This window comes from Bubalus kerabau, chromosome 14 (assembly GCF_029407905.1).
Source record: "Bubalus kerabau isolate K-KA32 ecotype Philippines breed swamp buffalo chromosome 14, PCC_UOA_SB_1v2, whole genome shotgun sequence".
Classification (NCBI taxonomy): domain Eukaryota; kingdom Metazoa; phylum Chordata; class Mammalia; order Artiodactyla; family Bovidae; genus Bubalus; species Bubalus kerabau.
The window spans coordinates 83004524-83028057 of NC_073637.1; positions in this window are offsets into that span (position 1 = coordinate 83004524).

Consider the following 23534-nt stretch of genomic DNA (forward strand, 5'->3'; position numbering starts at 1 on the left):
CTTCCCCACCCAGGGGTCAAACCTGCATCTCTCACATCTCCTGCATTGGCAGGTGGGTTCTGTACCACTAGCGCCACCTGGGAAGCCCTTCATAGGATAGGCAGATATTAACTAGATACATGAACATCCACGCAAATAGGCAGATAAGTATTATTACATTTTTTAACAAATTTCCCAATTTCCAAAATGTGAGAACCCAATTAAGACTCCAAGAGTGTAAGGGCTATGCCTGAATAATGATTTGCATGGTCCATGTACCAGTAAATGGGAAAAGGAAAATGACTGAAGGCTTTAGTAATTATTTCTAACATCTGGATTTGGACAATTAGCATTTGTTATTGAGGTGAAAATTGGGTACCCTAACCCTCACAGTATTAAAAATCTAGTGAGTATTGGAGTTGGGGAGATCATTTTCCCTAAAAGGTAAAAAAACAGTTAAAAGTATTCTTTCTTTCATCATGTGAGAAAAATGAATTCATCATGCTTCTTTTATAAGCATCAACATTTGGGGCGTCCTATTACATCCAATGTAGAGCCTTTTCATGTACTGGGATTGTGTACGTGTGCATATATATGATACAAAATGAAAATTATATTTCTGAAAAATTAAATTATATTCATCTCAAATAGTAAACTTAAAAATTGTTAAAACTCCTATGAAAGCAACTCAATTAAAATCACATATATTTTATTTACCCTAATACATATGTGATATATATATAGTATATATATACGTACACTTTCACTTCTTTTACCTAGGTAGCTTATATCTCTTGGTAGCCCAAATGAAAATTTCAGTACAGAACCAGACACTTGTCTTCTAATGGTAATATAAATATTATAATATAATATAGTATAATATAATATATACTATATATAATATACTCAAAGTAATATAAATATTACTTTAAAAATGGATTCTGCAGAGGGACAGGAATAAAAATATGTTCATTTTAAATCATTTATTTCAGTAGAAAGACAACTAAAGTTTTTTATTTGTATTTTTAGGTTATATAATGAAGTCATTATTTCCAGACAATAATTCTTCTGTCCAATTGCTTGAAACCACTGTCATAATAATTCGATTTAGATTGGAAAGAAACAATCATAGTCACTTTTCAATTAAGAGACATTTCATTTTCCAATACCTCCATTTTCTTCTTCTAAAACTCATTATAAACTAAATTATTTCATTCAGACCAGGCAATTTCTGAAAACACAATCAAGAGTTACAGTATAAACATGAATTTTTAATTTTTAGTTTATCTTTTTCTAGGGAACATTGTACATTAACAGGTAGAAGCTCCAGCTTTTGAAAATATTTCCCTAGGGTAGTACGTTTGCAGTGAAAAACAATATTCAGGAAAACCATAATTTTTCTCCAGGATTAGCATAATATAGCACCATTAAAACATGCTTTGTAAGACACGAATGTTGTCAAGAAACAGTGATTGGTGTATGATTAAAGAGAGCAATTTAAAGGAAGTTAAAAAAAAAACAATCCCAGGTGTGTGGATTTTTAAAGTCAGGAAAATAAAAATGTATTCTTCATATGTCTATGCATGTGTGTGTATGTGTGTTTAAGCTGTAAGTTCAGAGGAAATGCTACTCCCTGAAAATTTAGTAATCAAGCAGGACTTTATAACACCATGTGGAAGAGCCAAAATAGAGCTTATACATTATAGTTAAATTTTTTTCCTTTCCTTTATCAAGTTTTTATTTAAAATGTATTAAATATATTAAATTAAAATAATATTCAATAATATATTAATAAAATAGTATATGTTTATTATATAATTAGATTATTATATATTATTCATATAATAATATAAATTAAAATATATTAAAATTTAATAAAGGAAAGGAAAAAATTTAACTATAATTCTTAGCTCCAAGAATTTCACCACTTTACATATGCAGTTAAGTCATTAAATCTTTTCAACAGTTCAGTAAGGAAGGTTGTTATCACTGCCTTTATTTTATGGATGAAGAAAGTGAAGCTGAAAAGAAAAAAAAGGAGCAAATTACCCAAGATCATACAAATTGTGGCAAGGTAAAAATTTCAAACCAGATATCAATTAAAAATCCTTCCCTTACTGACATAAGGATTCTTTAACGTACTATACTATAATTTACCTAGATAAAGTACAATGAAGCCAGCACTGAAAAGACATAAGAAAATATTGATAGCCATTTAAGAGAGTAATGTGCTGCTGCTGCTGCTGCTGCTGCTGCTAAATCGCTTCAGTCGTGTCTGACTCTGTGCGACCCCGTAGACGGCAGCACACCAGGCTCCCCCGTCCCTGGGATTCTCCAGGCAAGAACACTGGAGTGGGTTGTCCTTTCCTTCTCCAATGCATGAAAGTGAAAAGCGAAAGTGAAGTCACTCAGTAATGCGCCAGTAGCTATCAAAATTTTAAACATAAAAAACGTTTATCCTTTTACCCAGTAATTCACTTTTAGGGAACCATCCTATAGAAATTCTTGTTATGGACAAGTACACCATTGCAACATTAATTATAATATTCAACAATAAAATGTAGGCTCACCTTACTGTCCAGAAATAAGGAACTATTTCATTCATAAAGTGTGCCTACACCACAAAATTTTACATAACAATGTAAGATTATGGTGATTCTACATGTACGTACATAAAAAGATCTCTAAGATGTATCTTTAAAAGAAAAATAGAATATTACAAGTAACATGATCTTATTTATGAGTTATGTTAAATTACAAATAGAATACTGATAGATAAATTGAGATAGATAAATTGATAGACATATTGAGAAAGAGACGTTCTTACCATCCAAAGATCTTGCAACCTGATTTATCTTTATTCCTAGAAAAGAGCCCACATTACATTTTAAAAACCAAGAGTTAAAATGTTTCCCTCACGGGTCTATTGGAGCTTCAGGACTGAATCCACGACTACTATATTCATTGTAAAATACATCTGACATTTACCAAAAGCACTTTCGCTCAGTTCTCACAATATCCATAACCAAAGTATCCCAGAGCAGACAAAAGCCATGTTATACTATTCTGCCATTTTATGCTAATATAAACTCATATTTATTCATTTGACAAGCATTTATGGAGGGTTTACTATGAGCCTGCTCCTCATAATATGTGTTGTCAGGGTAGAAAGATGAATCAGATTGGACAAAGATCCTACACTGAATAAAATGAGCAACCAGAGTGTATGTGTTGGGAGAAGCAGTGAGTTACAAGATATACGCACAAAGAATGTAATTTAAGGAAAAAGGGAATAGATGACATCAAAAAGGTACCAAAAACATACAAACTATGGTCTCAATGATGTGCAAATCTCGAAGCCTAGGGGTCTTTTGTAAGAGTCAAAACTCCGAATTCAAGTTGTTCATGTCACTTTCTTTGCTTGTTTATTCACAACAGTTCTTTTAAGATGGTACTGATCCCACAACACTCTACTCTGCGACAGAACCAAGGGACAAGCACACAAAGTCAGAGATAAGGGAAGCGGATCCGCTGAGGCAGCTCCACTCACCAGCTGTTTGGGAGCATCATCTAGACCCTCCGAGCCTCCGCGTGGTAAACTGGGTTTTATAAAAGTGATCGCACCACCACTTCTCTTCAGAACCTTGTCGCTTCTGCACCAAGAGGAGACGCCAGTCTCCCCACCTTGCATCTGGGTGCCCCCATACTCACACAGTCACCCAGGGAGCAGAATGCTGCAAGCTGCACTGCCGCTCCTTTCAAGGCTGCTGACACCAGCGACCTCCCTCCGCCCCCCGCCCCTCTCCCTCCGTCTCTTTCCATCTCGTCCTCCCTCTCCACTCCTAACGCTCACCCCTGAAATCCACCCACCACGCTCACAGTCCTCAGCATCCCTCAGCACCAACTACTCAACTCGTCAGTGGACGAGCCTTCAGATGACCACAGGCTCTGCTTTCCAGGCTTCCAACTGAGGTCTTGGACACTGTGGAATGGAGAGATAAGCCATCCCCATCTGAATTTCTTGTCCACAAATCCATGAGCATAACAAATGGTTGATTGATGTAATCTGTAACAAGGGTAGAGTAACTAGAACACCCAATTTCCTCATCAGAACAAAGTGAGGAGAGAGTAGGGGCAAGAGAGTGGTATGGAATTAAGAAAATACATAGTAATATATAAAATAGATAAGCAACAAGGGTATAATGTACAGCACAGAAAAATATACTCACCGATTTTTAATAACTTTAAGTGAAATATAATCTATAAAAATATTGAATCACTATGAGGTACACCTGAAGTTAATAACATCAATAAACTATATTTCAATTAAAAAAAAATTACTGAGACTTGTTTTGAGGCCTAACATGATCTATCCAGGAGACTGGATAGATCCAGTCTCTGTTCCAGTCCTCCATTCCAACATCCATTCCATGTACCCCTGATAGCAGTCTGAAGTTTTTGAGTGGCATATTCTACAGGTATTATGAAACACATCTGATCTAATGTATTGTTTAAGGCCAATGCTTACTGACTGATTTTTTGTCTGGATGATCTATCCACGGATATAAGTGGGCTATTAAAGTCCCCTACTGTTATTACATTACTGTCGATCTCTCCCTTTACATCTAAAGTTACTATTCACTTTACACGTTCAGGTGCTCCTGTGCTGTGTGGATAAACACTTACCTATACGATATCCACGTCTTGCTCTGACCTCCTTTATCATTATGTAATGCCCTTCTCTGTTTTTGGCTACAGTCTTTCTTTTAAAGTTCACTCTGTTTGATATGAATATTGGTACCCCAACTTTCTTTCCATTTCCATGGAGCTTCTTTCTCCTTCCCTTCGTTCTCAGTCTTTGCGTGCCTCTAGATCTGGAGTGAATCTACTGTAGGCAGCATATCCAATCAGCCACCCTCTGTCTTTTGACTGGAGTGTTTCTCCCATTGACATTGAAGTGCTATTGACAGGTATTACTTACTGCCATATTGTCAACTGTTGTTAGTTTATAACTGCTCCGTCCTTTTTGTGATCTTCTCACTTGTGATTGGATAACTTTCTTTTATGCTGTTTAGGCTCCTTTCTATTTTGTCCATGTGAACCTATTGCACATTTTGGTTTGTTGTTTAGCACACAGTTCATATACATCAACCTGTATACAGTGGTTTACTTTAAGCTAATAGTTGCATAACTTAAAATGCTTTCTAAAGGCACTACATTTTTTGTTCACCTTCCCACATTTTTATGTCAAATATTTTTATGTCTTTTTAGTTTGTGTCTCATGTACTTATTAGAGTGGAGGCTAGGACTTTGTCTATTAGTTTGTGTCTCATGTACATATTAGAGTGGATGCTAGGACTTTGTCTATTAGTTTGTGTCTCATGTACTTATTAGAGTGGATGCTATGACTTTGGCTGCTAGTTTGTGTCTCATGTACTTATTAGAGTGGATGCTATGACTTTACACTATTAGTTTGTATCTCATGTACTTATTAGAGTGGATGCTATGACTTTGTCTATTAGTTTGTGTCTCATGTACTTATTACAGTGGATGCTAGGATTTTGTCTATTAGTTTGTGTCTCATGTACTTATTAGAGTGGATACTAGGACTTTGTCTATTACTTAGTTAGTAGAGTGGATGCTAGGACTTTGTCTCTTAGTTAGTTAGTAGAGTGGATGCTAGGACTTTGTTCCTTAGTTAGGAGAGTGGATGCCAGGATTTTGTCTCTTAGTTAGTAGGAGAGTGGATGCTAGGACTTTGTCTCTTAGTTAGATAGGAGAGTGGATGCTAGGACTTTGTCTCTTAGTTAGTTAGGGGCGTGGATGCTAGGACCTTGTCTCTTAGTTAGTAGGACAGTGGATGCTAGGACTTTGTCTCTTAGTTAGTTAGGAGAGTGGATGCTAGGACTTTGTCTCTTAGTTAGTTAGGAGAGTGGATGCTAGGACTTTGTCTCTTAGTTAGTTAGGAGAGTGAATGCTAGGACTTTGTCTCTTAGATAGTTAGGAGAGTGGATGCTAGGACTTTGTCTCTTAGTTAGGAGAGTGGATGCTAGGACTTTGTCTCTTAGTTAGTTAGGAGAGTGGATGCTAGGACTTTGTCTCTTAGTTAGTTAGGAGAGTGGATGCTAGGACTTTTTCTCTTAGTTAGTTAGGAGAGTGGATGCTAGGACTTTGTCTCTTAGTTAGTAGGAGAGTGGATGCTAGGACTTTGTCTCTTAGTTAGTTAGAAGAGTGGATGCTAGGACTTTGTCTCTTAGTTAGTTAGGAGAGTGGATGCTAGGACTTTGTCTCTTAGTTAGTAGGAGAGTGGATGCTAGGACTTTGTCTCTTACTTAGTTAGGAGAGTGGATGCTAGGGCTTTGCCTCTTAGTTAGTTAGGAGAGTGGATGCTAGGACTTTGTCTCTTAGTAAGTTAGGAGAGTGGATGCTAGGACTTTGTCTCTTAGTTAGTTAGGAGAGTGGATGCTAGGACTTTGTCTCTTAGTTAGTTAGGAGAGTGGATGCTAGGACTTTGCCTCTTAGTTAGTTAGGAGAGTGGATGCTAGGACTTTGTCTCTTGGTTAGTTAGGAGAGTAGATGCTAGGACTTTGTCTCTTAGTTAGTAGGAGAGTGGATGCTAGGACTTTGTCTCTTAGTTACTTAGGAGAGTGGATGCTAGGACTTTGTCTCTTAGTTAGTTAGGAGAGTGGATGCTAGAACTTTGTCTCTTAGTTAGTTAGGAGAGTGGATGCTAGGACTTTGTCTCTTAGTTAGTAGGAGAGTGGATGCTAGGACTTTGTCTCTTAGTTAGTTAGGAGAGTGGATGCTAGGACTTTGTCTCTTAGTTAGTTAGGAGAGAGGATGCTAGGACTTTGTCTCTTAGTTAGTTAGGAGAGTGGATGCTAGGACTTTGTCTCTTAGTTAGTTAGGAGAGTGGATGCTAGGACATTGTCTCTTAGGAAATAGGAGAGTGGATGCTAGGACTTTCTCTCTTAGTTAGTAGCAGAGTGGATGCTAGGACTTTGTCTCTTAATTAGTTAGGAGAGTAGATGCTAGGATTTTGTCTCTTAGCTAGTAGGAGAGTGGATGCTAGGACTTTGTCTCTTAGTTAGTTAGGAGAGTGGATGCTAGGACTTTGTCTCTTAGTTAGTTAGCAGAGTAGATGCTAGGACTTTGTCTCTTAGTTACTTAGGAGAGTGGATGCTAGGACTTTGTCTCTTAGTTAGTTAGGAGAGTGGATGCTAGGACTTTGTCTCTTAGTTAGTTAGGAGAGTGGATGCTAGGACTTTGTCTCTTAGTTAGTTAGCAGAGTAGATGCTAGGACTTTGTCTCTTAGTTACTTAGGAGAGTGGATGCTAGGACTTTGTCTCTTAGTTAGTTAGGAGAGTGGATGCTAGGACTTTGTCTCTTAATTAGTTAGGAGAGTGCATGCTAGGACTTTGTCTCTTAGTTAGTAGGAGAGTGGATGCTAGGACTTTCCCTCTAGTTAGTAGGAGAGTGGATGCTAGGATTTTGTCTCTTAGTTAGTTAGGAGAGTGGATGCTAGGACTTTGTCTCTTAGTTAGTTAGGAGACTGGATGCTAGGACTTTGTCTCTTAGTTAGTTAGGAGAGTGGATGCTAGGACTTTGTCTCTTAGTTAGTTAGGAGAGTGGATGCTAGGACTTTGTCTCTTAGTTAGTTAGGAGAGTGGTTGATAGGACTTTGTCTCTTAGTTAGTTAGGAGAGTGGATGCTAGGACTTTGTCTCTTAGTTAGTTAGGAGAGTGGATGCTAGGACTTTGTCTCTTAGTTAGTAGGAGAGTGGATGCTAGGACTTTGTCTCTTAGTTAGTTAGGAGAGTGGATGCTAGGACTTTGTCTCTTAGTTACTCGGAGAGTGTATGCTAGGACTTTGTCTCTTAATTAGTAAGAGAGTGGATGCTAGGACTTTGTCTCTTAGTTAGTAGGAGAGTGGACGCTAGGACTTTGTCTCTTAGTTACTTAGGAGAGTGGATGCTAGGACTTTGTCTCTTAGTTAGTTAGGAGAGTGGATGCTAGGTCTTTGTCTCTTAGTTAGTAGGAGAGTGGATGCTAGGACTCTGTCCCTTAGTTACTTCGGAGAGTGGATGCTAGGACTTTGTCTCTTAGTTAGTTAGGAGAGTGGATGCTAGGACTTTGTCTCTTAATTAGTAGGAGAGTGGATGCTAGGATTTTGTCTCTTAGTTAGTAGGAGAGTGCACGCTAGGACTTTGTCTCTTAGTTAGTTAGGAGAGTGGATGCTAGGACTTTGTCTCTTAGGTAGTAGGAGAGTGGATGCTAGGACTTTGTCTCTTAGTTAGTTAGGAGAGTGGATGCTAGGACTTTGTCTCTTAGTTAGTCAGGAGAGTGAATGCTAGGACTTTGTCTCTTAGTTAGTTAGGAGATTGCATGGTAGGACTTTGTCTCTTAGTTAGTTAGGAGAGTGGATGCTAGGACTTTGTTTCTTAGTTAGTTAGGAGAGTGGATGCTAGGACTTTGTCTCTTAGTTAGTTAGGAGAGTGGATGCTAGGACTTTGTCTCTTAGTTAATTAGGAGAGTGGATGCTAGGACTTGGTCACTTAGTTAGTCAGGAGAGTGGATGCTAGGACTTTGTCTCTTAGTTCGTAGGAGAGTGGATGCTAGGACTTTCTCTCTTAGTTACTAGGAGAGTGGATGCTAGGACTTTGTCTCTTAGTTAGTTAGAATAGTGGATGCTAGGACTTTGTCTCTTAATTAGTAGGAGAGTGGATGCTAGGACTTTGTCTCTTAGTTAGTAGGAGAGTGGACGCTAGGACTTTGTCTCTTAGTTAGTTAGGAGAGTGGATGCTAGGACTTTGTCTCTTAGTTAGTAGGAGAGTGGATGCTAGGACTTGGTCTCTTAGTTAGTTAGGAGAGTGGATGCTAGGACTTTGTCTCTTAGTTAGTCAGAAGAGTGGATGCTAGGACTTTGTCTGTTAGTTAGTAGGAGAGTGGATATTAGAAATTTCTCTCTTAGTTAGTAGGAGAGTGGATGCTAGGACTTTGTCTCTTAGTTAGTAGGAGAGTGGATGCTAGGACTTTGTCTGTTATTTAGTTAGGGGTGTGGACGCTAGGACTTTGTCTCTTAGTTAGTTGGAGAGTGGATGCTAGGACTTTATCTCTTAGTTAGTTAGGAGAGTGGATGCTAGGTTTTTGTCTCTTAGTTAGTTAGGAGAGTGGATGCTAGGACTTTGTCTCTTAGTTAGTTAGGGGCGTGGATGCTAGGACTTTGTCTCTTAGTTAGTTGGAGAGTGGATGCTAGGACTTTGTCTCTTAGTTAGTTAGGAGAGTGGATGCTAGGACTTTGTCTCTTAGTTAGTAGGAGAGTGGATGCTAGGACTTTGTCTCTTAGTTAGTTAGGAGAGTGGATGCTAGGACTTTGTCTCTTAGTTAGTTAGGAGAGTGGATGCTAGGGCTTTGCCTCTTAGTTAGTTAGGAGAGTGGATGCTAGCACTTTGTCTCTTAGTTAGTTAGGAGAGTGGATGCTAGGGCTTTGTGTCTTAGTTAGTTAGGAGAGTGGATGCTAGGACTTTGTCTCTTAGTTAGTAGGGGCGTGGATGCTACGACTTTGTCTCTTAGTTAGTTTGGGGCGTCGATGCTAGGACTTTGTCTCTTAGTTAGTTAGGAGAGTGGATGCTAGGACTTTGTCTCTTAGTTAGTTAGGAGAGTGGATGCTAGGACTTTGTCTCTTAGATATATAGGAGAGTGGATGCTAGAACTTTGTCTCTTAGTTAGTAGGAGAGTGGATGCTAGGACTTTGTCTCTTAGTTAGTTAGGAGGGTGGATGCTAGGGCTTTGTGTCTTAGTTAGTTAGGAGAGTGGATGCTAGGATTTTGTCTCTTAGTTAGTTAGGAGAGTGGATGCTAGGACTTTGTCTCTTAATTAGTTAGGGGCGTGGATGCTAGGACTTTGTCTCTTAGTTAGTTGGAGAGTGGATGCTAGGACTTTGTCTCTTAGTTACTTAGGAGAGTGGATGCTAGGACTTTGTCTCTTAGGTAGTAGGAGAGTGGATGCTAGGACTTTCCCTCTTGTTAGTAGGAGAGTGGATGCTAGGACTTTGTCTCTTAGTTAGTTAGGAGAGTGGATGCTAGGACTTTGTCTCTTAGGTAGTAGGAGAGTGGATGCTAGGACTTTGTCTCTTAGTTAGTTAGGAGAGTGGATGCTAGGACTTTGTCTCTTAGTTAGTCAGAAGAGTGGATGCTAGGACTTTGTCTCTTAGTTAGTAGGAGAGTGGATGCTAGAAATTTCTCTCTTAGTTAGTAGGAGAGTGGATGCTAGGACTTTGTCTCTTAGTTATTTAGGAGAGTGGATGCTAGGACTTGTCTCTTATTTAGTTAGGGGCGTGGACGCTACGACTTTGTCTCTTAGTTAGTTGGAGAGTGGATGCTAGGACTTTATCTCTTAGTTAGTTAGGAGAGTGGATGCTAGGTTTTTGTCTCTTAGTTAGTTAGGAGAGTGGATGCTAGGACTTTGTCTCTTAGTTAGTTAGGGGCGTGGATGCTAGGACTTTGTCTCTTAGTTAGTCAGAAGAGTGGATGCTAGGACATTGTCTCTTAGTTAGTTAGGAGAGTGGATGCTAGGACTTTGTCTCTTAGTTAGTTGGGAGAGTGGATGCTAGGACTTTGTCTCTTAGTTATAGGAGAGTGGATGCTAGGACTTTGTCTCTTAGTTAGTTGGAGAGTGGATGCTCGGACTTTGTCTCTTAGTTATAGGAGAGTGGATGCTAGGACTTTGTCTCTTAGTTAGTTGGGAGAGTGGATGCTAGGACTTTGTCTCTTAGGTAGTAGGAGAGTGGATGCTAGGACTTTGCTCTTAGTTAGTTAGGAGAGTGGATGCTAGGACTTTGTCTCTTAGTTAGTTAGGAGAGTGGATGCTAGGGCTTTGTCTCTTAGTTAGTTAGGAGAGTGGATGCTAGGACTTTGTCTCTTAGTAGGAGAGTGGATGCTAGGACTTTGTCTCTTAGTTACAGGAGAGTGGATGCTAGGACTTTTTCTCTTAATTAGTTAGGAGAGTGGATGCTAGGACTTTGTCTCTTAGGTAGTAGGAGAGTGGATGCTAGGACTTTGTCTCTTAGTTAGTTAGGAGAGTTGACGCTAGGACTTTGTCTCTTAGTTAGTTAGGAGAGTGGATGCTAGGACTTTTTCTCTTAGTTAGTTAGCAGAGTAGATGCTAGGACTTTGTCTCTTAGTTACTTAGGAGAGTGGATGCTAGGACTTTGTCTCTTAGTTAGTTAGGAGAGTGGATGCTAGGACTTTGTCTCTTAATTAGTTAGGAGAGTGGATGCTAGGACTTTGTCTCTTACTTAGTAGGAGAGTGGATGCTAGGACTTTCCCTCTAGTTAGTAGGAGAGTGGATGCTAGGACTTTGTCTCTTAGTTAGTTAGGAGAGTGGATGCTAGGACTTTGTCTCTTAGTTAGTTAGGAGACTGGATGCTAGGACTTTGTCTCTTAGTTAGTTAGGAGAGTGGATGCTAGGACTTTGTCTCTTAGTTAGTTAGGAGAGTGGTTGATAGGACTTTGTCTCTTAGTTAGTTAGGAGAGTGGATGCTAGGACTTTTTCTCTTAGTTAGTTAGGAGAATGGATGCTAGGACTTTCTCTCTTAGTTAGTAGGAGAGTGGATGCTAGGACTTTGTCTCTTAGTTAGTTAGGAGAGTGGATGCTAGGACTTTGTCTCTTAATTAGTAGGAGAGTGGATGCTAGGACTTTGTCTCTTAGTTAGTAGGAGAGTGGACGCTAGGACTTTGTCTCTTATTTAGTTATGAGAGTGGATGCTAGGACTTTGTCTCTTAGTTAGTTAGGAGAGTGGATGCTAGGTCTTTGTCTCTTAGTTAGTAGGAGAGTGGATGCTAGGACTTTGTCTCTTAGTTACTTCGGAGAGTGGATGCTAGGACTTTGTCCCTTAGTTACTTCGGAGAGTGGATGCTAGGACTTTGTCTCTTAGTTAGTTAGGAGAGTGGATGCTAGGATTTTGTCTCTTAGTTAGTTAGGAGAGTGGATGCTAGGACTTTGTCTCTTAGTTAGTTAGGGGCGTGGATGCTAGGACTTTGTCTCTTAGTTAGTTGGAGAGTGGATGCTAGGACTGTGTCTCTTAGTTACTTAGGACAGTGGATGCTAGGACTTTGTCTCTTAGGTAGTAGGAGAGTGGATGCTAGGACTTTCCCTCTAGTTAGTAGGAGAGTGGATGCTAGGACTTTGTCTCTTAATTAGTTAGGAGAGTGGATGCTAGGACTTTGTCTCTTAGGTAGTAGGAGAGTGGATGCTAGGACTTTGTCTCTTAGTTAGTTAGGAGAGTGGATGCTAGGACTTTGTCTCTTAGTTAGTCAGAAGAGTGGATGCTAGGACTTTGTCTCTTAGTTAGTAGGAGAGTGGATGCTAGAAATTTCTCTCTTAGTTAGTAGGAGAGTGGATGCTAGGACTTTGTCTCTTAGTTAGTTAGGAGAGTGGATGCTAGGACTTGTCTCTTATTTAGTTAGGGGCGTGGACGCTAGGACTTTGTATCTTAGTTAGTTGGAGAGTGGATGCTAGGACTTTATCTCTTAGTTAGTTAGGAGAGTGGATGCTAGGTTTTTGTCTCTTAGTTAGTTAGGAGAGTGGATGCTAGGACTTTGTCTCTTAGTTAGTTAGGGGCGTGGATGCTAGATCTTTGTCTCTTAGTTAGTCAGAAGAGTGGGTGCTAGGACTTTGTCTCTTAGTTAGTTAGGAGAGTGGATGCTAGGACTTTGTCTCTTAGTTAGTTGGGAGAGTGGATGCTAGGACTTTGTCTCTTAGTTATAGGAGAGTGTATGCTAGGACTTTGTCTCTTAGTTAGTTGGAGAGTGGATGCTAGGACTTTGTCTCTTAGTTATAGGAGAGTGGATGCTAGAACTTTGTCTCTTAGTTAGTTGGGAGAGTGGATGCTAGGACTTTGTCTCTTAGGTAGTAGGAGAGTGGATGCTAGGACTTTGCTCTTAGTTAGTTAGGAGAGTGGATGCTAGGACTTTGTCTCTTAGTTAGTTAGGAGAGTGGATGCTAGGGCTTTGTCTCTTAGTTAGTTAGGAGAGTGGATGCTAGGACTTTGTCTCTTAGTAGGAGAGTGGATGCTAGGACTTTGCTCTTAGTTAGTTAGGAGAGTGGATGCTAGGACTTTGTCTCTTAGTTAGTTAGGAGAGTGGATGCTAGGGCTTTGTCTCTTAGTTAGTTAGGAGAGTGGATGCTACGACTTTGTCTCTTAGTAGGAGAGTGGATGCTAGGACTTTGTCTCTTAGTTACAGGAGAGTGGATGCTAGGACTTTTTTTCTTAATTAGTTAAGAGAGTGGATGCTAGGACTTTGTCTCTTAGGTAGTAGGAGAGTGGATGCTAGGACTTTGTCTCTTAGTTAGTTAGGAGAGTTGATGCTAGGACTTTGTCTCTTAGTTAGTTAGGAGAGTGGATGCTAGGACTTTGTCTCTTAGTTAGTTAGCAGAGTAGATGCTAGGACTTTGTCTCTTAGTTACTTAGGAGAGTGGATGCTAGGACTTTGTCTCTTAGTTAGTTAGGAGAGTGGATGCTAGGACTTTGTCTCTTAGTTAGTAGGAGAGTGGATGCTAGGACTTTCCCTCTAGAGAGTAGGAGAGTGGATGCTAGGACTTTGTCTCTTAGTTAGTTAGGAGAGTGGATGCTAGGACTTTGTCTCTTAGTTAGTTAGGAGAGTGGATGCTAGGACTTTGTCTCTTAGTTACTCGGAGAGTGGATGCTAGGACTTTGTCTCTTAATTAGTAGGAGAGTGGATGCTAGGACTTTGTCTCTTAGTTAGTAGGAGAGTGGACGCTAGGACTTTGTCTCTTAGTTAGTTAGGAGAGTGGATGCTAGGACTTTGTCTCTTAGTTAGTTAGGAGAGTGGATGCTAGGTCTTTCTCTCTTAGTTAGTAGGAGAGTGGATGCTAGGACTCTGTCCCTTAGTTACTTCGGAGAGTGCATGCTAGGACTTTGTCTCTTAGTTAGTTAGGAGAGTTGATGCTAGGACTTTGTCTCTTAATTAGTAGGAGAGTGGATGCTAGGATTTTGTCTCTTAGTTAGTAGGAGAGTGGACGCTAGGACTTTGTCTCTTAGTTAGTTAGGAGAGTGGATGCTAGGACTTTGTCTCTTAGGTAGTAGGAGAGTGGATGCTAGGACTTTGTCTCTTAGGTAGTAGGAGAGTGGATGCTAGGACTTTGTCTCTTATTTAGTCAGAAGAGTGGATGCTAGGACTTTGTCTGTTAGTTAGTAGGAGAGTGGATACTAGAAATTTCTCTCTTAGTTAGTAGGAGAGTGGATGCTAGGACTTTGTCTCTTAGTTAGTAGGAGAGTGGATGCTAAGACTTTGTCTGTTATTTAGTTAGGGGCGTGGACGCTAGGACTTTGTCTCTTAGTTAGTTAGGAGAGTGCATGCTAGGACTTTGTCTCTTAGTTACAGGAGAGTGGATGCTAGGACTTTTTCTCTTAGTTAGTTAGGAGAGCGGATGCTAGGACTTTATCTCTTAGGTAGTAGGAGAGTGGATGCTACGACTTTGTCTCTTAGTTAGTTAGGAGGGTGGATGCTAGGACTTTGTCTCTTAGTTAGTTAGGAGAGTGGATGCTAGGACTTTGTCTCTTAGTTAGTTAGCAGAGTGGACGCTAGGACTTTGTCTCTTAGTTACTTAGGACAGTGGATGCTAGGACTTTGTCTCTTAGGTAGTAGGAGAGTGGTTGCTAGGACTTTCCCTCTAGTTAGTAGGAGAGTGGATGCTAGGACTTGTCTCTTAGTTAGTTAGGAGAGTGGATGCTAGGACTTTGCCTCTTAGTTAGTTAGGAGAGTGGATGCTAGGACTTTGTCTCTTAGTTAGTTAGGAGAGTGGATGCTAGGACTTTGTTTCTAAGTTAGATAGGAGAGTGGATGCTAGGGCTTTGTCTCTTAGTTAGTAGGAGAGTGGACGCTAGGACTTTGTCTCTTAGTTAGTTAGGATAGTGGATGCTAGGACTTGTCTCTTAGTTAGTTAGGAGAGTGGATGCTAGGACTTTGTCCCTTAGTTAATTAGCAGAGTGGATGCTAGGACTTTGTCACTTAGTTAGTCAGGAGAGTGGATGCTGGAACTTTGTCTCTTAGTTAGTAGGAGAGTGGATGCTAGGACTTTGTCTCTTAGTTCGTAGGAGAGTGGATGCTAGGACTTTGTCTCTTAGTTAGTCACGAGAGTGTATGCTAGGACTTTGTCTCTTAATTAGTTAGGAGAGTGGATGCTAGGACTTTGTCTCTTGGTTACCTAGGAGAGTGAATGCTAGGACTTTGTCTCTTAGTCAGTTAGGAGAGTGGATGCTAGGACTTTGTCTCTTAGTTAGTAGTAGAGTGGATGCTAGGACTTTGTCTCTTAGTTAGTTAGGAGAGTGGATGCTAGGGCTTTGTCTCTTAGTTAGTTAGAAGAGTGGATGCTAGGACTTTGTCTCTTAGTTAGTTAGGAGAGTGGATGCTAGGGCTTTGTCTCTTAGTTAGTTAGGAGAGTGGATGCTAGGGCTTTGCCTCTTAGTTAGTTAGGAGAGTGGATGCTAGCACTTTGTCTCTTAGTTAGTTAGGAGAGTTGATGCTAGGACTTTGTTTCTTAGTTAATTAGGAGAGTGTATGCTAGGACTTTGTCTCTTAGTTAGTTAGGAGAGTGGATGCTAGCACTTTGTCTCTTAGTTAGTTAGGAGAGTGGATGCTAGGACTTTGTCTCTTATTTAGTTAGGGGCGTGGACGCTAGGACTTTGTCTCTTAGTTAGTTGGAGAGTGGATGCTAGGACTTTATCTCTTAGTTAGTTAGGAGAGTGGATGCTAGGTTTTTGTCTCTTAGTTAGTTAGGAGAGTGGATGCTAGGACTTTGTCTCTTAGTTAGTTAGGGGCGTGGATGCTAGGACTTTGTCTCTTAGTTAGTTGGAGAGTGGATGCTAGGACTTTGTCTCTTAGTTAGTTAGGAGAGTGGATGCTAGGACTTTGTCTCTTAGTTAGTAGGAGAGTGGATGCTAGGACTTTGTCTCTTAGTTAGTTAGGAGAGTGGATGCTAGGACTTTGTCTCTTAGTTAGTTAGGAGAGTGGATGCTAGGGCTTTGCCTCTTAGTTAGTTAGGAGAGTGGATGCTAGCACTTTGTCTCTTAGTTAGTTAGGAGAGTGGATGCTAGGACTTTGTCTCTTAGTTAGTTAGGAGAGTGGATGCTAGGACTTTGTCTCTTAGTTAGTTAGGAGAGTGGATGCTAGGACTTTGTCTCTTAGTTAGTTAGGAGAGTGCATGCTAGGACTTTGTCTCTTAGTTACAGGAGAGTGGATGCTAGGACTTTTTCTCTTAGTTAGTTAGGAGAGTGGATGCTAGGACTTTATCTCTTAGGTAGTAGGAGAGTGGATGCTACGACTTTGTCTCTTAGTTAGTTAGGAGGGTGGATGCTAGGACTTTGTCTCTTAGTTAGTTAGGAGAGTGGATGCTAGGACTTTGTCTCTTAGTTAGTTAGCAGAGTGGATGCTAGGACTTTGTCTCTTAGTTACTTAGGACAGTGGATGCTAGGACTTTGTCTCTTACGTAGTAGGAGAGTGGATGCTAGGACTTTCCCTCTAGTTAGTAGGAGAGTGGATGCTAGGACTTTGTCTCTTAGTTAGTTAGGAGAGTGGATGCTAGGACTTTGTCTCTTAGTTAGTTAGGAGACTGGATGCTAGGACTTTGTCTCTTAGTTAGTTAGGAGAGTGGATGCTAGGACTTTGTCTCTAAGTTAGTTAGGAGAGTGGATGCTAGGGCTTTGTCTCTTAGTTAGTAGGAGAGTGGATGCTCGGACTTTGTCTCTTAGTTCGTAGGAGAGTGGATGCTAGGACTTTGTCTCTTAGTTAGTCAGTAGAGTGTATGCTAGGACTTTGTCTCTTAGTTAGTCAGGAGAGTGGATGCTAGGACTTGTCTCTTAGTTAGTTAGGAGAGTGGATGCTAGGACTTTGTCTCTTTGTTAGTTAGCAGAGTCGATGCTAGGACTTTGTCACTTAGTTAGTCAGGAGAGTGGATGCTAGAACTTTGTCTCTTAGTTAGTAGGAGAGTGGATGCTCGGACTTTGTCTCTTAGTTCGTAGGAGAGTGGATGCTAGGACTTTGTCTCTTAGTTAGTCAGGAGAGTGTATGCTAGGACTTTGTCTCTTAGTTAGTTAGGAGAGTGGATGCTGGGACTTTGTCTCTTGGTTACCTAGGAGAGTGAATGCTAGGACTTTGTCTCTTGGTTGCTTAGGAGAGTGGATGCTAGGACTTTGTCTCTTAGTTAGTAGTAGAGTGGATGCTAGGACTTTGTCTCTTAGTTAGTTAGGAGAGTGGATGCTAGGGCTTTGTCTCTTAGTTAGTTAGGAGAGTGGATGCTAGGACTTTGTCTCTTAGTTAGTTAGGAGAGTGGATGCTAGGGCTTTGTCTCTTAGTTAGTTAGGAGAGTGGATGCTAGGACTTTGTCTCTTAGTTAGTTAGGAGAGTGGATCCTAGGACGTTGTCTCTTAGTTAGTTAGGAGAGTGGATGCTAGGACTTTGTCTCTTAGTTAGTTAGGAGAGTGGATGCTAGGACTTTGTCTCTTAGTTAGTAGGAGAGTGGATGCTAGGAGTTTGTCTCTTAGTTAGTTAGGAGAGTGGATGCTAGGACTTTGTCTCTTAGTTAGTTAGGAGAGTGGATGCTAGCACTTTGTCTCTTAGTTAGTTAGGAGAGTGGATGCTAGGGCTTTGCCTCTTAGTTAGTTAGGAGAGTGGATGCTAGCACTTTGTCTCTTAGTTAGTTAGGAGAGTGGATGCTAGGACTTTGTCTCTTAGTTAGTTAGGAGAGTGGATGCTAGGACTTTGTCTCTTATTTAGTTAGGGGCGTGGACGCTAGGACTTTGTCTCTTAGTTAGTTGGAGAGTGGATGCTAGGACTTTATCTCTTAGTTAGTTAGGAGAGTGGATGCTAGGTTTTTGTCTCTTAGTTAGTTAGGAGAGTGGATGCTAGGACTTTGTCTCGTAGTTAGTTAGGGGCGTGGATGCTAGGACTTTGTCTCTTAGTTAGTTGGAGAGTGGATGCTAGGACTTTGTCTCTTAGTTAGTTAGGAGAGTGGATGCTAGTACTTTGTCTCTTAGTTAGTAGGAGACTGGATGCTAGGACTTTGTCTCTTAGTTAGTTAGGAGATTGGATGCTAGGACTTTGTCTCTTAGTTAGTTAGGAGAGTGGATGCTAGGGCTTTGCCTCTTAGTTAGTTAGGAGAGTGGATGCTAGCCCTTTGTCTCTTAGTTAGTTAGGAGAGTGGATGCTAGGACTTTGTCTCTTAGTTAGTTAGGATAGTGGATGCTAGGACTTTGTCTCTTAGTTAGTTAGGAGAGTGGATGCTAGGACTTTGTCTCTTAGTTAGTTAGGAGAGTGCATGCTAGGACTTTGTCTCTTAGTTACAGGAGAGTGGATGCTAGGACTTTTTCTCTTAGTTAGTTAGGAGAGTGGATGCTAGGACTTTGTCTCTTAGTTAGTTAGGAGAGAGGATGCTAGGACTTTGTCTCTTAGTTAGTTAGGAGAGTGGATGCTAGGACTTTGTCTCTTAGTTAGTTAGGAGAGTGGATGCTAGGACATTGTCTCTTAGGTAATAGGAGAGTGGATGCTAGGACTTTCTCTCTTAGTTAGTAGCAGAGTGGATGCTAGGACTTTGTCTCTTAATTAGTTAGGAGAGTAGATGCTAGGATTTTGTCTCTTAGCTAGTAGGAGAGTGGATGCTAGGACTTTGTCTCTTAGTTAGTTAGGAGAGTGGATGCTAGGACTTTGTCTCTTAGTTAGTTAGCAGAGTAGATGCTAGGACTTTGTCTCTTAGTTACTTAGGAGAGTGGATGCTAGGACTTTGTCTCTTAGTTAGTTAGGAGAGTGGATGCTAGGACTTTGTCTCTTAGTTAGTTAGGAGAGTGGATGCTAGGACTTTGTCTCTTAGTTAGTTAGCAGAGTAGATGCTAGGACTTTGTCTCTTAGTTACTTAGGAGAGTGGATGCTAGGACTTTGTCTCTTAGTTAGTTAGGAGAGTGGATGCTAGGACTTTGTCTCTTAATTAGTTAGGAGAGTGCATGCTAGGACTTTGTCTCTTAGTTAGTAGGAGAGTGGATGCTAGGACTTTCCCTCTAGTTAGTAGGAGAGTGGATGCTAGGATTTTGTCTCTTAGTTAGTTAGGAGAGTGGATGCTAGGACTTTGTCTCTTAGTTAGTTAGGAGACTGGATGCTAGGACTTTGTCTCTTAGTTAGTTAGGAGAGTGGATGCTAGGACTTTGTCTCTTAGTTAGTTAGGAGAGTGGATGCTAGGACTTTGTCTCTTAGTTAGTTAGGAGAGTGGTTGATAGGACTTTGTCTCTTAGTTAGTTAGGAGAGTGGATGCTAGGACTTTGTCTCTTAGTTAGTTAGGAGAGTGGATGCTAGGACTTTGTCTCTTAGTTAGTAGGAGAGTGGATGCTAGGACTTTGTCTCTTAGTTAGTTAGGAGAGTGGATGCTAGGACTTTGTCTCTTAGTTACTCGGAGAGTGGATGCTAGGACTTTGTCTCTTAATTAGTAAGAGAGTGGATGCTAGGACTTTGTCTCTTAGTTAGTAGGAGAGTGGACGCTAGGACTTTGTCTCTTAGTTACTTAGGAGAGTGGATGCTAGGACTTTGTCTCTTAGTTAGTTAGGAGAGTGGATGCTAGGTCTTTGTCTCTTAGTTAGTAGGAGAGTGGATGCTAGGACTCTGTCCCTTAGTTACTTCGGAGAGTGGATGCTAGGACTTTGTCTCTTAGTTAGTTAGGAGAGTGGATGCTAGGACTTTGTCTCTTAATTAGTAGGAGAGTGGATGCTAGGATTTTGTCTCTTAGTTAGTAGGAGAGTGCACGCTAGGACTTTGTCTCTTAGTTAGTTAGGAGAGTGGATGCTAGGACTTTGTCTCTTAGGTAGTAGGAGAGTGGATGCTAGGACTTTGTCTCTTAGTTAGTTAGGAGAGTGGATGCTAGGACTTTGTCTCTTAGTTAGTCAGGAGAGTGAATGCTAGGACTTTGTCTCTTAGTTAGTTAGGAGATTGCATGGTAGGACTTTGTCTCTTAGTTAGTTAGGAGAGTGGATGCTAGGACTTTGTTTCTTAGTTAGTTAGGAGAGTGGATGCTAGGACTTTGTCTCTTAGTTAGTTAGGAGAGTGGATGCTAGGACTTTGTCTCTTAGTTAATTAGGAGAGTGGATGCTAGGACTTGGTCACTTAGTTAGTCAGGAGAGTGGATGCTAGGACTTTGTCTCTTAGTTCGTAGGAGAGTGGATGCTAGGACTTTCTCTCTTAGTTACTAGGAGAGTGGATGCTAGGACTTTGTCTCTTAGTTAGTTGAATAGTGGATGCTAGGACTTTGTCTCTTAATTAGTAGGAGAGTGGATGCTAGGACTTTGTCTCTTAGTTAGTAGGAGAGTGGACGCTAGGACTTTGTCTCTTAGTTAGTTAGGAGAGTGGATGCTAGGACTTTGTCTCTTAGTTAGTAGGAGAGTGGATGCTAGGACTTGGTCTCTTAGTTAGTTAGGAGAGTGGATGCTAGGACTTTGTCTCTTAGTTAGTCAGAAGAGTGGATGCTAGGACTTTGTCTGTTAGTTAGTAGGAGAGTGGATATTAGAAATTTCTCTCTTAGTTAGTAGGAGAGTGGATGCTAGGACTTTGTCTCTTAGTTAGTAGGAGAGTGGATGCTAGGACTTTGTCTGTTATTTAGTTAGGGGTGTGGACGCTAGGACTTTGTCTCTTAGTTAGTTGGAGAGTGGATGCTAGGACTTTATCTCTTAGTTAGTTAGGAGAGTGGATGCTAGGTTTTTGTCTCTTAGTTAGTTAGGAGAGTGGATGCTAGGACTTTGTCTCTTAGTTAGTTAGGGGCGTGGATGCTAGGACTTTGTCTCTTAGTTAGTTGGAGAGTGGATGCTAGGACTTTGTCTCTTAGTTAGTTAGGAGAGTGGATGCTAGGACTTTGTCTCTTAGTTAGTAGGAGAGTGGATGCTAGGACTTTGTCTCTTAGTTAGTTAGGAGAGTGGATGCTAGGACTTTGTCTCTTAGTTAGTTAGGAGAGTGGATGCTAGGGCTTTGCCTCTTAGTTAGTTAGGAGAGTAGATGCTAGCACTTTGTCTCTTAGTTAGTTAGGAGAGTGGATGCTAGGGCTTTGTGTCTTAGTTAGTTAGGAGAGTGGATGCTAGGACTTTGTCTCTTAGTTAGTAGGGGCGTGGATGCTACGACTTTGTCTCTTAGTTAGTTTGGGGCGTCGATGCTAGGACTTTGTCTCTTAGTTAGTTAGGAGAGTGGATGCTAGGACTTTGTCTCTTAGTTAGTTAGGAGACTGGATGCTAGGACTTTGTCTCTTAGTTAGTTAGGAGAGTGGATGCTAGGACTTTGTCTCTAAGTTAGTTAGGAGAGTGGATGCTAGGACTTTGTCTCTTAGTTAGTAGGGGCGTGGATGCTACGACTTTGTCTCTTAGTTAGTTTGGGGCGTCGATGCTAGGACTTTGTCTCTTAGTTAGTCAGGAGAGTGTATGCTAGGACTTTGTCTCTTAGTTAGTTAGGAGAGTGGATGCTGGGACTTTGTCTCTTGGTTACCTAGGAGAGTGAATGCTAGGACTTTGTCTCTTGGTTGCTTAGGAGAGTGGATGCTAGGACTTTGTCTCTTAGTTAGTAGTAGAGTGGATGCTAGGACTTTGTCTCTTAGTTAGTTAGGAGAGTGGATGCTAGGGCTTTGTCTCTTAGTTAGTTAGGAGAGTGGATGCTAGGACTTTGTCTCTTAGTTAGTTAGGAGAGTGGATGCTAGGGCTTTGTCTCTTAGTTAGTTAGGAGAGTGGATGCTAGGACTTTGTCTCTTAGTTAGTTAGGAGAGTGGATCCTAGGACGTTGTCTCTTAGTTAGTTAGGAGAGTGGATGCTAGGACTTTGTCTCTTAGTTAGTTAGGAGAGTGGATGCTAGGACTTTGTCTCTTAGTTAGTAGGAGAGTGGATGCTAGGAGTTTGTCTCTTAGTTAGTTAGGAGAGTGGATGCTAGGACTTTGTCTCTTAGTTAGTTAGGAGAGTGGATGCTAGCACTTTGTCTCTTAGTTAGTTAGGAGAGTGGATGCTAGGGCTTTGCCTCTTAGTTAGTTAGGAGAGTGGATGCTAGCACTTTGTCTCTTAGTTAGTTAGGAGAGTGGATGCTAGGACTTTGTCTCTTAGTTAGTTAGGAGAGTGGATGCTAGGACTTTGTCTCTTATTTAGTTAGGGGCGTGGACGCTAGGACTTTGTCTCTTAGTTAGTTGGAGAGTGGATGCTAGGACTTTATCTCTTAGTTAGTTAGGAGAGTGGATGCTAGGTTTTTGTCTCTTAGTTAGTTAGGAGAGTGGATGCTAGGACTTTGTCTCGTAGTTAGTTAGGGGCGTGGATGCTAGGACTTTGTCTCTTAGTTAGTTGGAGAGTGGATGCTAGGACTTTGTCTCTTAGTTAGTTAGGAGAGTGGATGCTAGTACTTTGTCTCTTAGTTAGTAGGAGACTGGATGCTAGGACTTTGTCTCTTAGTTAGTTAGGAGATTGGATGCTAGGACTTTGTCTCTTAGTTAGTTAGGAGAGTGGATGCTAGGGCTTTGCCTCTTAGTTAGTTAGGAGAGTGGATGCTAGCCCTTTGTCTCTTAGTTAGTTAGGAGAGTGGATGCTAGGACTTTGTCTCTTAGTTAGTTAGGATAGTGGATGCTAGGACTTTGTCTCTTAGTTAGTTAGGAGAGTGGATGCTAGGACTTTGTCTCTTAGTTAGTTAGGAGAGTGCATGCTAGGACTTTGTCTCTTAGTTACAGGAGAGTGGATGCTAGGACTTTGTCTCTTAGTTAGTTAGGAGAGTGGATGCTAGGACTTTGTCTCTTAGTTAGTTAGGAGAGAGGATGCTAGGACTTTGTCTCTTAGTTAGTTAGGAGAGTGGATGCTAGGACTTTGTCTCTTAGTTAGTTAGGAGAGTGGATGCTAGGACATTGTCTCTTAGGTAATAGGAGAGTGGATGCTAGGACTTTCTCTCTTAGTTAGTAGCAGAGTGGATGCTAGGACTTTGTCTCTTAATTAGTTAGGAGAGTAGATGCTAGGATTTTGTCTCTTAGCTAGTAGGAGAGTGGATGCTAGGACTTTGTCTCTTAGTTAGTTAGGAGAGTGGATGCTAGGACTTTGTCTCTTAGTTAGTTAGCAGAGTAGATGCTAGGACTTTGTCTCTTAGTTACTTAGGAGAGTGGATGCTAGGACTTTGTCTCTTAGTTAGTTAGGAGAGTGGATGCTAGGACTTTGTCTCTTAGTTAGTTAGGAGAGTGGATGCTAGGACTTTGTCTCTTAGTTAGTTAGCAGAGTAGATGCTAGGACTTTGTCTCTTAGTTACTTAGGAGAGTGGATGCTAGGACTTTGTCTCTTAGTTAGTTAGGAGAGTGGATGCTAGGACTTTGTCTCTTAATTAGTTAGGAGAGTGCATGCTAGGACTTTGTCTCTTAGTTAGTAGGAGAGTGGATGCTAGGACTTTCCCTCTAGTTAGTAGGAGAGTGGATGCTAGGATTTTGTCTCTTAGTTAGTTAGGAGAGTGGATGCTAGGACTTTGTCTCTTAGTTAGTTAGGAGACTGGATGCTAGGACTTTGTCTCT